At 43.3% G+C, this 14,439-nt stretch overlaps 1 protein-coding gene across 2 annotated transcripts in view; it reads left to right on the top strand.

The window, feature by feature from the left end:
- The first annotated feature begins 323 nt into the window (after positions 1–323).
- SYN3 (synapsin III) overlaps positions 324–14,439 on the top strand; it is a 189,257-nt gene continuing 175,141 nt past the window's right edge. For both annotated transcript variants that reach the window (XM_048301298.1, XM_048301299.1), the window contains exon 1: positions 324–458. The gene's annotated coding sequence lies outside the window, so the exon portion shown is untranslated. The remainder of the gene's footprint in view (positions 459–14,439) is intronic.

Below are 14,439 nucleotides of genomic sequence, written 5' to 3'. Positions count from 1 at the left end.
GAAATACTGTATTGTGGGCTGAGGATGGAGGTGCAACAATAAAATGGGAATGCCATGGCTTAGGGGGAGGAGGACAAGAGGGGTGGAATGGGAAATACAAGAGGGTAACCTAAGGTCTCCTTTTCAGGAGTGACAGACAGATTCTGGTTTCTTTACCCACCTCTCTGATAAAAGCCTGACGGTGGGGGTGAAGTCTGTGACACCGGAGCCTGCACACCCTTGTTGTTTTACTAAATTATTCATTCCTGTTCCTGTGATAATATAGTTATAAGGAGGAGCCTAATTGAATTTACTGTCTGGCATTGGCCAATAGGGCGATAAGGATCCGGCAGAATGGGATGACGGTGAATCCTGCTGGTGTGCTGTGAATGTGAAGCAGGACGGACTGGCAGTTTGTGTGCAGGAGGGAAAGCGAATCAGTCCAGGGCCCCTGGATTAGCAGAATAAAGAAAGGAAAGGTAAGGGAGCGGGAGGGAATGGGATTTGCCTGAATCCTGTACTGACCCTGTGCTGAAAAGATGTTTTTGTTTGTAGGAAAGCACTCTGCAGGCAATGTTTTCCTGCGGGGTTTGGAGGGAACAGGAATGCATGTGGTGGCACTTGCTCAGAGCATGTAGGCTGTGCCTTTGTCTTTATACGTGCTGCAGGGCTATATAACGCTGCATGTTCACTGAGTGTGTCTGTACAGAGATTCCTGTGGTTTGTGGGATCCAGCAGCAGCATATGGAGCCTGTGCAGCATAAATGTAACGAGGGGAGTCCAGAGGGAGGAATTACCTCATGGGCAGAGTGGGGGAAACAGTAGTGCTTTCTGGTTTGATTGGAAATGAAAATGCCGAGGCTCTTAGTGAGCTGTTTGCAAACAAAACAGAGCAAGTGTGTGTGCATCTGTCCGTGTATGTACCGGATCTGCAGTGAGATGTTAAAGTGGGAAAGAGGAGATCAGACTGGAGTGTTAGGCATCACAGGTGGAGATAAATTGCAGGCAATCTGTGTAATCAGATTCTTCAACATGGAGAATGCAAGTGAGTACGAAAGTGGATTAATCCTATCTGCTGAGCTGGCTACACCTGGAAAGGGGGAGATGGGCTGGGAATCAGGACAGGTAATGTGACTGGTTAGAGAAATTGATGCTCAAACCATCCTGCCTGCTGTGCCTGCTGCTAAAGTGGTAGCTTATTGAGTTTCTTCCACAGATTTGTTATTTCCCTTTCAGTGATGCAAAGAAAAGGTGAGCACCTCTGAGGATCAGGTTAGAGCCCACAAATTAGTGTTACCTGGAAGAACAGGACCACATCAAGCAAATTAGCCTTTGCCCTTCCTTTTGTTTCACTGCCTTTGCTCTGATAACAAGTGACTGCTGAACAGACAGGGCAGATGGGGGAAGATGGATTACAAATGTGGCAAGTGGCGTTAAGCCATGCAGACAGCGAATGTCGTTTGCAGTGATGATGTTATAATCACACTTCTTCAGCTTACATCTTTGCAAGCCTGTAAGACAAGGCTGTCCCGAACTGGGATAACCTTATCCCAGTCACTAACTGGAGCAGGAATCACAGCTCACTGTAAGGCACTAAAATTTTTAGCTGTTTCTCATAGGGTTTCACCCCCTTATTCTTTTCAAGCTGGGATCCAGAGGAAAGTGTTGTTGAGACAAAGACGTTGCTCACCTGTGGATATCTCATCTCGGTTGGAAACTCTTTCTCATGGTGAGTGTGGAGAGAGATACACTTTTTCTGCTTGCTCAGAAAGCAACAGCCAGAGGCTCACTCCTAAAAGAGAAATAAGGCAGAAAGCCCCATAGGGAGAAGCAGCAAAATGGCTTATTTGGGATTAGCCAAACCGTTTTGCCCATATAAGTTCTCCTTCCTCTGTGACACCAAATTTCTTACATCAGGGGTCAGGTTTCCTCTACCCAAACTTCTTTCCTTCCTGTGGTTTTCTCACGTGGCCTGAAGATGAAGAAAATGACTGATATGCCCATCAGAGAGCACCTCCTTGCTCATGTCTATGCTCTATGTCTATGGCATCTCCTGGAGCCTGAGTTGTGCTCCTCAGTGGTGGGCTGAGTCTGACCCCCTCTGTCTCACAGCTTGTGCATGCACCCCAAGTGAGACCAAAGGGATACTCACTTGGTAAAAGTAGGAAAAGGTTCTGCCTTGCAGAGGATGTTTGCATTTGGTGATAAAAAAAGGCAATGTGTTGCAGATTCCCATAGGATAGATGCAGGCTCTCCTCATCTCACCTGGAATAGCTGACTAAAAAATGGATCTAACACAGGGCATATGGTCATAGTTGACCATATAGTTTGACTCCAGCTTTCAAAGCACCCACAGCAACAGAGTGAGCTAAGAAATGAAGAAAACAAGCCTGGCCATCTGAGAATAAATTCCCCAGTATAGTAAAATTCTTTCCTTTTTCCCCAGAAACAGAGGAATGTTTAAATAACTTGCTTATTCACACACTGCAAAAAGCTGTACAGCTCCCAGGTGCAGAGCAGGAGGTTCTCCCTTTCTAAAGAGTGGGCAGATACTCATCACCCCTGGAGAGTCCCCCTCTCTGCACATCAAAGGAAGTCATCTTTGGGAGTCTTCCCTGGGAGGTGCACGCAGGGAATTGGCAGGAGAAGCATCTCTCTGACGCTGCAGCAGCAGCAGCCTGGTGTTGGCTTGCAGCAGTTACTGCTGGTTGGCTGCCTACATTGTTTGCTTCTGCCCTCAGAGTCAACAGGGAGGCTCAGGAATGGGCAAAATGCCAGCATATTCCCAGGGAAGCTGACGTCATTGCCAATTCACTGGTGCCAGACACCGTGCTGGAAACCTGAGGTCGCTTTTTGCCATTAATTGCTCAGATGATTAATTCATGCAATGATATCATTTTCTTGGGTGGAGGTTAGGAGGTTATGTACTCTAGTAATGAGAGGCGTGATGGGATGCAAAACTTGCGCTCCTCGCTGATGTTAACACTGATTACAACAACCTGGTCACTGCGTGCTCCACATCATCCTTCCTCCTCCAGAAAGGGTACCTTTCTTCTTGGGTTTTTCAGAGGGGCTGAGGGGGAGGTGACATAGGATGTGTGAGCAAGTGTTCTTATGGGATTTGCAGTATTGCAAATTCTACACAAGAGGACTGAACCGTAATGCCCTTAACTTTCACAACTACTCTGCAACAAGGATTTTTGCTTTAATTATTTTAATGTTAACTGTTTCATTTATGTCGTTTACATTGCACTTTCCAACAAGAAAAACAGTATTATCCTCATTAAAAATTTAAAAAAAAAAAAAAGAAAAAGAGAAAGAAGTGAGTTTGTTTTCTATTGCACAGTGACTGGTGTGTTGTACCATGGTGTTCTCCCCTCAGAGGGTCCTGCTCTGTCTATTGGGCTGTAGGATCAGTTTTTAGTTGGTATGGAAATTCCACAGAATGTCAGGTTTTGCAGTAAATATTCTAGGATATTTAATTCTTTTTGGATGTTTTTAGGCTAAAGATCCCCTTCCTGTCTCTCTAATAGCTAAGCAAATAAGCCTAGAATTCCCAGGTGGGCATTACAAAGAGCTGTCCTGGCCCAGAAAAAATTAATAGCTGATAAAGTTGCAGCAACTCGATCTTATAATCTATTGGTAGGTGAAAGTGCTAACTTGAAATGTCAAACAAACCACCCAAGGCATTTTCAGAGCTGTTGTAAGAGCATTTTGTGCTCTTACAACAAGTAAGTTGATGTCACTGCTCAAGTGATGTCACTGCTCTGCCACATGTATCCCTCCCTCTCACTCATTCCAGTGTTGTTCTTCTCACTTCAGGCCTCTGTGGTTTTGGCTGATTTGTGTCCCCAGAGGTGTACAAAGCCCTGGATCATAATTTTTCAAACACACTTGGTAAGACCAAGTGGAAATCTTCCAATTTCTAAATAGGCCTTTTATTTATGGGATAAAATGGTTTCCTTTCTGTTTAAGCAGTGGGGAAGCCATGCTCTCTCTCCATTCTGGATAATTCTTCACTTCCTCCCATCCTTTGTGATTCGTTGTGATATTCTCCTACCTCATCTAGAGATTTGAAAATGTCAAGGAGCTTTTTTGAATGCTGATAAATAACAGAGATTTGATTAGCAACTGTAGCAGATCATTTACCAATCCAGTACTGTAGACTCATATATATTTATAATGCAGTTATCAAGGAAAATGAAGTGATTATGCAGAACCAATGATGTCTGTATTAATGGCTATCAGATTCCAGACACTCATCTCTTGTCTGTTTAATGAGGAATAATTCTTCTGTGTCTGGGCAGATCAAAAGCTAAAGCAAGGGTGCATTTTGGCTCTGCTGCCTTTAGCAGATTACACTGGCCACAAGAAAGGTGGCCCAGGGCATGTGCTTGCAATTTAGACCCTGCCCATAAAGGGGAGAAAAACTAATGACAAGGCCTTGGAGAAGTAGGAGGAAGAGTCTGTGGTGTGGCCTTGGGGTAGAAATTATCTTTTGTCCTGGTGGCAGCCTTCCACTGCAAAGGGCTGAATTCTGCATTGCCAGCAGAGTGACAGGAAGGGGAAGAAAAGATTGTCTGCTTCTCAGGATGGTCTGTGATGAGCTGGCATGGGGAGAGGGGGAAAAACTGAATTGGATGGGGTAGGAAAGACCCTTTTTCTAGGTTTCCTGAAACTGGGAGTATTACCTTCATATCACATTGAGAGAGTAACTACAGTCGTTTTTAAAAGCACATTAAATTTTTCTCTAAATTATCAGACTGGGATATGTACAAGACAGAGAACTGCTGTGTTGTGTCATACTCCAGCCTGAAGAACACAAACAGCATTATTTTCCTGTGTGTCTGAAAAAGAAATCAGAGTCCATGTTAAAGGGAGGAAAAAGGTAGGACAAAGGTAGGGCTGAAGAGCCATGTGAAAAGCTGGTCAAAATAAGAGAGAGGGGTGTGCCTTTCTTTGGAAGAAGGAAATTTTGGATTCTACCAAGCTATACGGGTTTTGGTTGATTTATTTCCTGCTTTCAGCATGAGCCAGAGCCAACTCTTCTTCCCTGTATGCTTCAGCTGGGAACTGTGGGGAAAGCATTGGCTTCCTTGTTTCTTCTCATACACAGGAGCAAACGTACACATACCAACTCATTTTAAAAGATGGCAAACAGTGTCTGCAGCCAGGTCTTCATGGCTTGAAATGGCTGTTTGCTGAGCTCCCTCAAGTTTAAAAAGTGTGCTACTTCAAGCCCTATGTTTTAATTTACAATTTAATGTTATGTATCATTGACAATGGCACAAGAGGGAAATAGTATTTTAACTTGCTGGTTCTAGCCCTTTAAAACTACAAAGCCATTTAAGAAAAGATACTAATTGACCACTTTTTGGTAAAAGACATAGCTAAAGCCGCTCACATTATTTGTAGTCAAATGAGGAGTTTACTGATTCCCATCCAAGTGAATGGAGAAAGTCCCACTCCTCTGCGACTCAGGACTTCCAAGCCTGCTGGAAAAAACCAGCTAGAAATGCTTACATCATCCATTTTATGTAGCCAATGCAAAATATTTTTAACCTAGAAGGACTGGTAGGCTTTCACCAGCACTAAATTAAGTTTATAAGCAAACACAAGCATATTTACATAGAGCTATTAGAAAAGCAAAACCAATAGCAGCAGAACATTCAGCTCCATGATGATTCAGACCCTTAAAATCTGTTGTTTAAAATATAGTAACACTCCTTTTTTAGATAAAATGTATTATTTTTAATATAGGGTATTCTGGTCCTGTGTGGCTGTGTTCTTTTCTAAAATACAATGAACACATCCGTTATGCCATCATCTTTCTCCCCCACTTTTGTCTGTACTTCGCTGGGTTTACAGTAGGGCTGAACAGCCCTGTAGTGCACTGCAGCCCAGGAACATGTCAAAGACATTCTTGGCTGCAGAAACACTTTTTCCTGACTGCAGAGCAAGCTGATAAACTCCAGAGGACGATGCTAGAAAATACAGCTCCTTCTTGGAGAAGGAAAATCAGGAGTTTTCTCATCCAACTTACCAGCACAGCGCAGTTGTTTATAACCACTGCTGTAGCAGTGAACAATAAAATGGAAATCTGGGATAAAGAATGATCATATGGTGCCAGAGGTGATGGTACCATGAGTCACCACACACACTTCTGATGCACTGTGCCCATCACTGGCAGCTGCCGGGGGCTGTGGACACAGCATGTGGGCAGGGAAACACACTTGGCACACGGCTGTTTGCTGAAGTGGGCTTGACAAAACCTAACGATGTGACAAGCTAGGAAGCATTTATTCTTTTTTTAGCCCTAAAGTTTTTTGGTTTGCTGCTTAAAGATGAGATTCAGTGCTGGTATTTCCCTTTATGTGCGCTAAAGCATTGATTGCACTTTGGAAAGACAGACGGGTTGGATGAAACACTGCGCTCCCTCCAGCAGCTCAAGGCTGCTGTATTTAGCTTGATGCTTCTATCTAAAATAGGCCTGTGTGTATTTAGTTATCTTTTGAGACGCTTTCTTACTTCAGCAGCCTTGTGAAGTTTCTTTTAGCAAGAGAGAGAGGAGTAGGCGAGCTAGGAGGTCGCTGCTTTGTAATAAAACTGAAAGAGGCTGACAGGAATTCACACGAAGGTTACCTTGGTTTACTCTGGGCAACCTTAATAATTCAGCAGAGCCTTTCAGTCAGGGCTTCCCACACTGTTCCCCACAGGGTCAGTTTCGCTTATGAGAGTTTCTTGAGGCCATTCAAGGCACCAGCTACTGAGAAACACAAGGCATAGGAGAGGATGGTGCCTGTCAAGAGCTAGAGCTGAGAGTTCCTATTAATGTGCAGGGAGGCTTTTCCAGGGAAGATTCTTTGATGTCTCTAACTCTTGGTCACAGTTCACGGGCCTCTGGCTTTACATGTCATGCTTCTTTCTTGAAAGGAAGTGCCACCTCTTTCTTTTGCTGAGCCCTGTAGTCAGACTGTCCCCTCCTTAGGCTGACCCTCAGAGCAGAACAGTGCATGTAGCCACCCAGGGCAGACTCAGACCTTGTGAAGTCACAGCTGACATCTCCCACAAAAGTCATGCTGGACGTGCAAGATCGTCTGCCTTCCACCATCTTCAGGAAGGCAGAGGGATCACTTCTAAATCCCAAAGATTTTTTTTTATTTCAGAGAGAATCCTTTAGAAATTGATGAGAATTTTGCTGGAGCTAGAAGGGAAGGAATTGACTCTGCTTTCTGAGATAGTTTCCGGTTAAATAAGTAGCATTGCTACAGTTTTTCCGTAGGCCCTGTTCCACTAATGGAAGCAATAGCTGGTTGCTTCACACAATGCTGTAAGACCAGTATATTTTCCAAGAACAGAGTAGGTGGTGAAGAATAAATAGACTCTTTAGCTGTCTAAATTACTAAGTGCATGTTTTCATGTTTAGTGATAGGGCATCAAAGGCTATGGGTGGGTAAGGAAAACCCTGATTTTTTAAAGAGAGCACAGCACGTGCCTATTTCATGGTATGGGCAGGGGTAGCACCTGGTGGGGGAGGTGAAATAATAATAATAGAACCATAGCTTGTCTTGGGTTGGAAGAGACCTTTAAAGATCACCTAGTTCTAACTCCCCCGCACCATGGGCAGGGACACCTTCTGCTAGGTCAGGTTGCTCAGGGTCCTATTCAATAATCATCAGAAATAACTAACAAACCAGCTGCCATCTCCTGCACTGCTTGGCGATATTTCTTATCCAAATTTCAGGGCAAAATCAGCTCAGGTAGGATTGCTGCCAGGCACTGCCTAGCCCTGCAGATGATGCACTGTCAGCAGCTGCTGCTCAAGATCTAGCTGCCCAGGAGAGAGCTTCTGGTTTGCAGCACGAACATCTGAGCTCTCCTGGGATGCTTAAGCAAGTGTCATGTGGTCATGCAGTCCTCGCTGAAGTTGGGAGAAAACACTGTTTTCTTCACTCAGGCTTTTAGGGAGCTGTTGCTTTGCTCTTGCTGCAGGGACTTTGGCTTAGCTACACGACTGGTTTGGACCAGCTGGTGAGTATTTACAAACCAGCCTTGGAGTTGTTTTTTCAATCAGAAATTATAAACTCATGACGGGAGGAGATGGGAGAAACTACACAAGCTGCAGTAGTGGGAGGACAAGCTCAGTAATCCTACTCTTCAAATTCATTTGATTTTTACAAGTGCTATGCAGTGCTTTAGTGCTAATTGAAGAGATCCAAAGCAATTATCCTCTTTCAGAAATGAGACACTAACGATGGAGAGCTGAAGCAAGACAAGAGCAAGTGATTAAGCTGATGATAGTGAAGGACTTCTATACATTTGTTATCATGCAGTTTACATTATTTGTGTTTGCAATTTGGCCCTCTCTTGTCCTGGTTTTACATTTTTATTCCAATATGAAGGGATTTAACCAGGGTTTCTTATGCAACTCTTAGGAAAACACATGTGGATGTGCAGGGCCCGCCAGGAACATGTGAAGGTGATTCAATACTTTGATGAAGTTCAGTGATGATACCAGATTTTATAAGCCCATCATTGGGACATGTTTGGTTACTGTTTTTGCACTGAAGTAGATAAGAAAGGGGACAGAACTCCTTGTGTCTAACCTGGCTTACTTATAAAAGATCATTCATACACTACTTTTGTACACATTATCTTCTTCTGGGCATCAACAACATTTTTTTGCTGTAATCAGCTCTGAAAGTGGGCTCCAGTGAGATTAGCAGTACTCACTTGAGTGGAGAGCTCTGTGTATCCTTCTATGTTAACAAGTAATAGGTTTTTCAGGTAGATTTAATTTTGAACAGTTGCTGTACTTACATTGTATATTACTGAACACCTCTGCAATCTGTATTTATATCACTGCACAGATCAGTCTCTCTCAAACGTGACCCAATGTAGCCTTTCCATGCTTTGTTTATATAGTTAGTGACTTGCTTAAAGTCCTTTAGAAAAAAACAGAGAAAGGAACTGGTCTTTCGGTCCACAAAACCCAAAGGTTAGTTTTCCTTTGTGTGCAGTCTTGAGTAATGTTTCATGTGTTTTAGAGAACTGACTGCTGTACTGCAACATGCAGGAATATCAGCTCTACCCTTCCACTCAAACCTGTGGAAAACACTGCATATGCAAGTGTCAGCACAGGCAGATTTTGGCTCGTCATCTTAAGAGGAAGAGGCCAGGGTGAGTGCCTCTGCAAAGCTGCAGGGAATAAACACTTCCTCAGCCTGCTTTATTTAACAGCTGTCCGTCCATGCCAGCCACCGAAATCTTGAAGCTAGGAAGTCATACTCTGGAGTTTGTTGTTTGGTTTGGTTTGGGTTTTTAACCAGTTCTGTGCCTCCATAGTGATGACAAAGAGATGCAGTTGTTATCAGGTGGCAAGAAAGTTTCAAACTTTCTGACCTTTATGATCCTGAGAGCACAAGCACTCTGTCAGGGCAAGAGCTGGAAATAAACCTAGCAGAGCAAGGCAGCCCTCCAGCTGTTACTCAGAGCTCTGTGCAGTTTGTTTTGGATTCTTCAGCTGATCTTGCAGTCTACTCTTGGGCACATCTTTTTGTTCTGTAAGTGCATATCCAGAGTAAAAGTGGCTTTTGTCTGTAAGCGTCAGTCATGTGGGACAGCACTACTTAGGTCTGACAATACATTTGTATACTGTCCTGGAGGGAGTAGGAATACTTTGCAATGCTGCTTCTATCATTACCTGTATCATTGTGTAAATACCCAAGTAGTGACTGCCCCCCTGTCCGGCTAGTCAGGACACAGATGTGGAAAGGAGTGCTCCAGTGTGGCTCTCAGATAACATCTCTGTGAGGTTTTTAAGATGTCCCCATTTCTGCTCTGCCTGCTGCAATGCTTGTGCTCTCTGTAACCACTTATTCACACCATACTTGTGTGTGTACCCAGCAAGAGCTCACATCAATGTGTGCAGCTTGAGCTCCTCTCACAGCACTCTGCTGGGGCTGCCCAGCTGCAGAGCTGCTACATGCTCCTCTTCTCCTCTTCTCCTTCCTTCTCTCTTTTCCTTGAGAAAGAACTTCTCAAAGCACAGAAGGAGAACCTAAAATAGCTGTGCAGATTCATCCTTCGTGTTCCCTGTTACAAAACTTTTCTGAGTGCCACCTTTTTCCTCCAAGAATGCTTTTTCATTTTTTCCCCCACTCATGGTGGCTACATACTCTCCAGGTCTTGAAAGGTTTAGTGGTCGGTTTCCTAAATAAGGCTGACCACTTCTGTAACCCTTGAAAGCTTTGTAATTCAGCTATTGATCAGCAGGGGAAGCAGAGCTCTCGAAGCTGCCCATGCTGGGCTCAGAGGTGCAGCATGGAGGTGTATCAGCTGAGCCTTGCAATATCTCTGCACTCTGAAAAATACAGCTTGTCTTCTGAAATGGGAAACCAAGGCACTGACACTGCGTGACCTTTCCCCAGACTGATGGCAGAAGACTCTGTTAAAATCATGCTGTGCTTTATTTCCATCTCTGGGCACAGCCCACTAGCCTGATCTCTGAGAACTTTGTCTGGGTCCAGGATCTAATCCAGTTCCCACACTCACGTATTGTATGTTCTGATGCTTTTTTGTCAAAGCCTAGTATCCCATGTTTGGAGCCAGTTATGGAGGGCTCCTACACCATGCAACTTCAGTACAAAGACTGGATAGGCAAGCAGGCAGAGCTGGGAGAGAAGACAACTAGATAAAGGAGGGTTAGTGAAATAAGGTGGTGATATAATTTATCACTAGCTTTTTAAAAGCTACTTTCTGATTTTAGAAGTGCACCTCTGGTGATGCAACTCTTTGTCAACACAGTGTCCCTACAGAGACAACATAAATTCATAAATGGCATTCAAAACCTATCCAGATCCTTTATTATAAGGGAGCTAAGCACCTACCCCCTGACTGTCCTGCAGAGCTTCTTGTGGGCCCCACAAATACATTTGGCTTGCATCTCCAGCCTGCAGCCATGCTAGAGCAGGATCTTATGGACATTTATGAGGTTGCAGCAGGAAAGCAGACACTAGCAAGGTCACGAAGACTGGAGTGCTCAGTCCAGCTCTAGGATAGGGGATTGTACACTTACTGGGGTGAGAAGTGTGCGGATACATGGTGGGAGCAAAAGGGACATGTTCCTCAAGCCCACACATCTTTTCATGTGTCTCCATGTGATGAATACTAAAGATGCAAAAAAGTGAAGAAAAACATCTCCCACATAAGTTCAGCATGGTTTGAGTTGGCTATCACAGAGCTTGAGACAGACCCCTGCAGTGCTCCAGTTGAAGGTCTACCAATCCTCATTTTCTCTGTCTCTTTGGCAGGAATAGTCCAGCCAGTCAATCTCCCACCACTTCTACATCACGTGAAAGAATTGGCATCAAGCTGTCTTACAGCTGTGTCAGAAATCTTGTCAATCATGCCCAGAGTGCAGTAAAACATTGTCTTTCTCTTCCATCATCAAACTAAATCAGTAAGTGAGCTCAAATTCTTGGCTTAGTATTTTTTGCTACATGAGGTGGGCAAGTATGGTTAGAAAGCAAATGAACTACACAAAGGCAAATTACAGGTCTTATTTCTCCAGGTATCTGCTGTTCACACCATCAGGTTAAGTAAATCTCAAGTACATGATAAGGGGTTCCTTGCCATATGGGGAAAATCTGGGAAACTGGAATATGGTGGTGCCTGGAATGATGCAAGGGGAAGAAATGAGGCAGATGCAAATGGCAGAAAAGCTTAGATGGAATATATTAGTATTGCAGAGGGTTTAGAGGATTTTAGATATTTGAAGGAAGACTTTTTAACCCCTAGAAGCACAGAACATTTGGGAAAGAAATTGAATTTTTTTGGCATCTTAAAATGAATTAGAAGCATAGATGCAAGAATTATGAAGTTGTGTTTGAAGATTTGTTATTTGGAAATATGCAACAGATTTTTGTCTTATAAACATATCAAAAGTAATATAATTTGTGCTCCAAACAGAAGATCCTTCTTATCATTATCAGTTAACTAATAATTATCTATTTCATGTATATTATAATCTCTTACTTAATTGTTTCTTCCTGTTTCACAGCCTGTAGCACTTTTTTTTCCCACAGCATATCTAGTTTACTCTATGGTAATGAAATATTTTGTTTACAAGAATTTTTAATAATCAGTCTATTGTGGCAGAACTGGAATAGAATAGAAAGAAAATGGCACAGAAATGAGGAGGTGTTTGTGATCACAATCAAGACATGAGCCTCATTAGCACTGGGCAAGCTGCTGCAGTTTCCTCTGAGACTCTGGGAGTTGTCAGTCCCTGAGGCACCTCTTATCTGGATGAGCCCTAATGCATATTGGCAGGCCCTACATATTAAATACACCCAGCTTCTTGATTTTATTCAGATCAGCACTCTTCAAAGCAGCACGCCTCTCAGCTGAAGGAAATCCCTGCTCTATTAATGGCGTGTCTGGTGCCACTTTCACTCTTATCACCATGAAATCAGGACTTGTACAGTTGCTGCAGGACGCTTGGAGCATGTCTCACAACACACAACATGAACTGCATCAGATCCAAGACTGGGAAGGAAAAAGACAGGGCCTTCCGAGCCCTGATTGCTTCCTTCTTACAAGTTCATCCACTTAATACGCAGAGCATTTACCTCTACAAATTCTCTGGTTTGTACTGCTGTCTCCAGCTTTCCTTTACTACCACTGTGAGGAGCCACTTTGGCATGTGTGTAACTATCAGCCTTAATGGAATCATTAGTGTCGCTATTGCTTGGGGTAGGAATGACCACCGTACTCTTGGGAAACAAGAAATGGAGCCAGGATGCAAACTCAACTGACTTTCAGATGGAGATGGCTCTGTGGCAGTCAAGGATTAGACACACTGCCTGCTCCAGTTGAGCTGGGTCTGGCTTTGATGATAAGCAATTATTGATGTTGAACAGAGGCCATGAAAGGCTTCCATAAGCTCATTGACAAGAGCCTATTACCACTGAGACAGCACCACAGCTATCAGGTGCCAGTAGGATTTCCAAAGTGAGACTAAAATGAGGAAGTAATACATTGTTTCCAAGAAGTAGCACATCGGAATTTGTTCCTGGGGGATATTAAAGCCAGAGAGTATTATCATAATAGTCAGATTTATTTTTCACTAGAAAATTTTTCACTATTGTTCATGGCTTTAGTCATCTTCCCTTGCAATCTACGTGAAAGTCTGATGATCTTACAGCAACATTTTGTCACTTCAGATTGTTTTTCCCCATCTTCTTTTCCTCACTTGCCATTATGAAATAATAGGTAAAAGAGGAAGCAGACTAATTCATTAGCTGTGCAAATGAGGGTGTAGCTCTTGGGAAGTGGTCCCATCTGCACTTGGTTTGATATGCACACCCCCACTATCTTCAGGAGATAAGGCAACCCCCCTACCACAAAACTGATACGTAGGAAGCCCTGGCAGCTTTGTGAAAGGAAGATACAAATAAGATTTGTGAAACCCAGACTTCCAGTTAAATAGCCACCCAAGCAAGCAGAGAGGATTTTTTTAAGCTCTACAGGAATGCAGCAATAAGAGGATGGAATTATTGCACCTTTATATGTTTCAGTGGCTTAATGAAGCATGTTGAACATTGTGATTAGCTTCTGACAAAGAGATGTCCTGCCATCTCTGACAATCTCTCTGTTTGAACAGAGAAATCGAATGCTCAAGAGACTGACTTCTTGTGAAAATCCACGGCAGGGTGGGTGGAACTAGATGATCTTTAAGATCCTTTCCAGCCCAGGCCATTCTCTGATTCTGGTGATCTGCTGTCTAACACATAGCAGGAGGCTTGGGCTCTGTGTAGGATTATCGTCCTGATAACTGTTTCTGCTCCCCTGCCCTGGCACTCCCTCCAGCTGCAGGCCCCTGACTTCTTGCAACTGCCTCAAAAGACACCCTATGGCTCTGCTGGTGTCAGTGGAATTTGTGCTGTAGTTTTACATACTCTGGAAAATTTAAACCAGCGTCTACATTAGGGCTGTGTCCTGTTGCTGGTGTTTGGGAAAGCTGTCTGCAAACTGAAAACCAGCATGGAAACTCTGCTTCCCTCTGTTCTTTCGGCTGGCATACAGTCTTTTCAACTCTTATGCTTTTTGTAGGTGCTTCAGGTTTACAAAACGTGGAATATTTGGTGGGGTATCCTTTTCCTTTTCTTATTCTAACCCGTATTTTTGTAATTTCCTGATTTATGGAATTTCAGCTGTTGCTGAAAAATACCAAGAAATGTTTAAACATGTGAACCTCTTGAATCCAGGACTGTAGCAATTGAATCAAAAATCTAACAAAAATTCTAATCAATTTCAGAACAATTTGCTTTATTTTATTTTCCATTCTTCCCAAGAAATGCCAAGTTATGCCAAGCTTAGGAATGCTGAAGCCATTCAGGGTGAAACACTGAAAGCTTGACAGTAATAAATAATCTCTTGCTTTCCTCTTTTTCAAAA

Source organism: Corvus hawaiiensis, chromosome 4 (assembly GCF_020740725.1).
Source record: "Corvus hawaiiensis isolate bCorHaw1 chromosome 4, bCorHaw1.pri.cur, whole genome shotgun sequence".
Taxonomy (NCBI): domain Eukaryota; kingdom Metazoa; phylum Chordata; class Aves; order Passeriformes; family Corvidae; genus Corvus; species Corvus hawaiiensis.
This window is presented reverse-complemented; position numbering and strand designations above follow the sequence as displayed.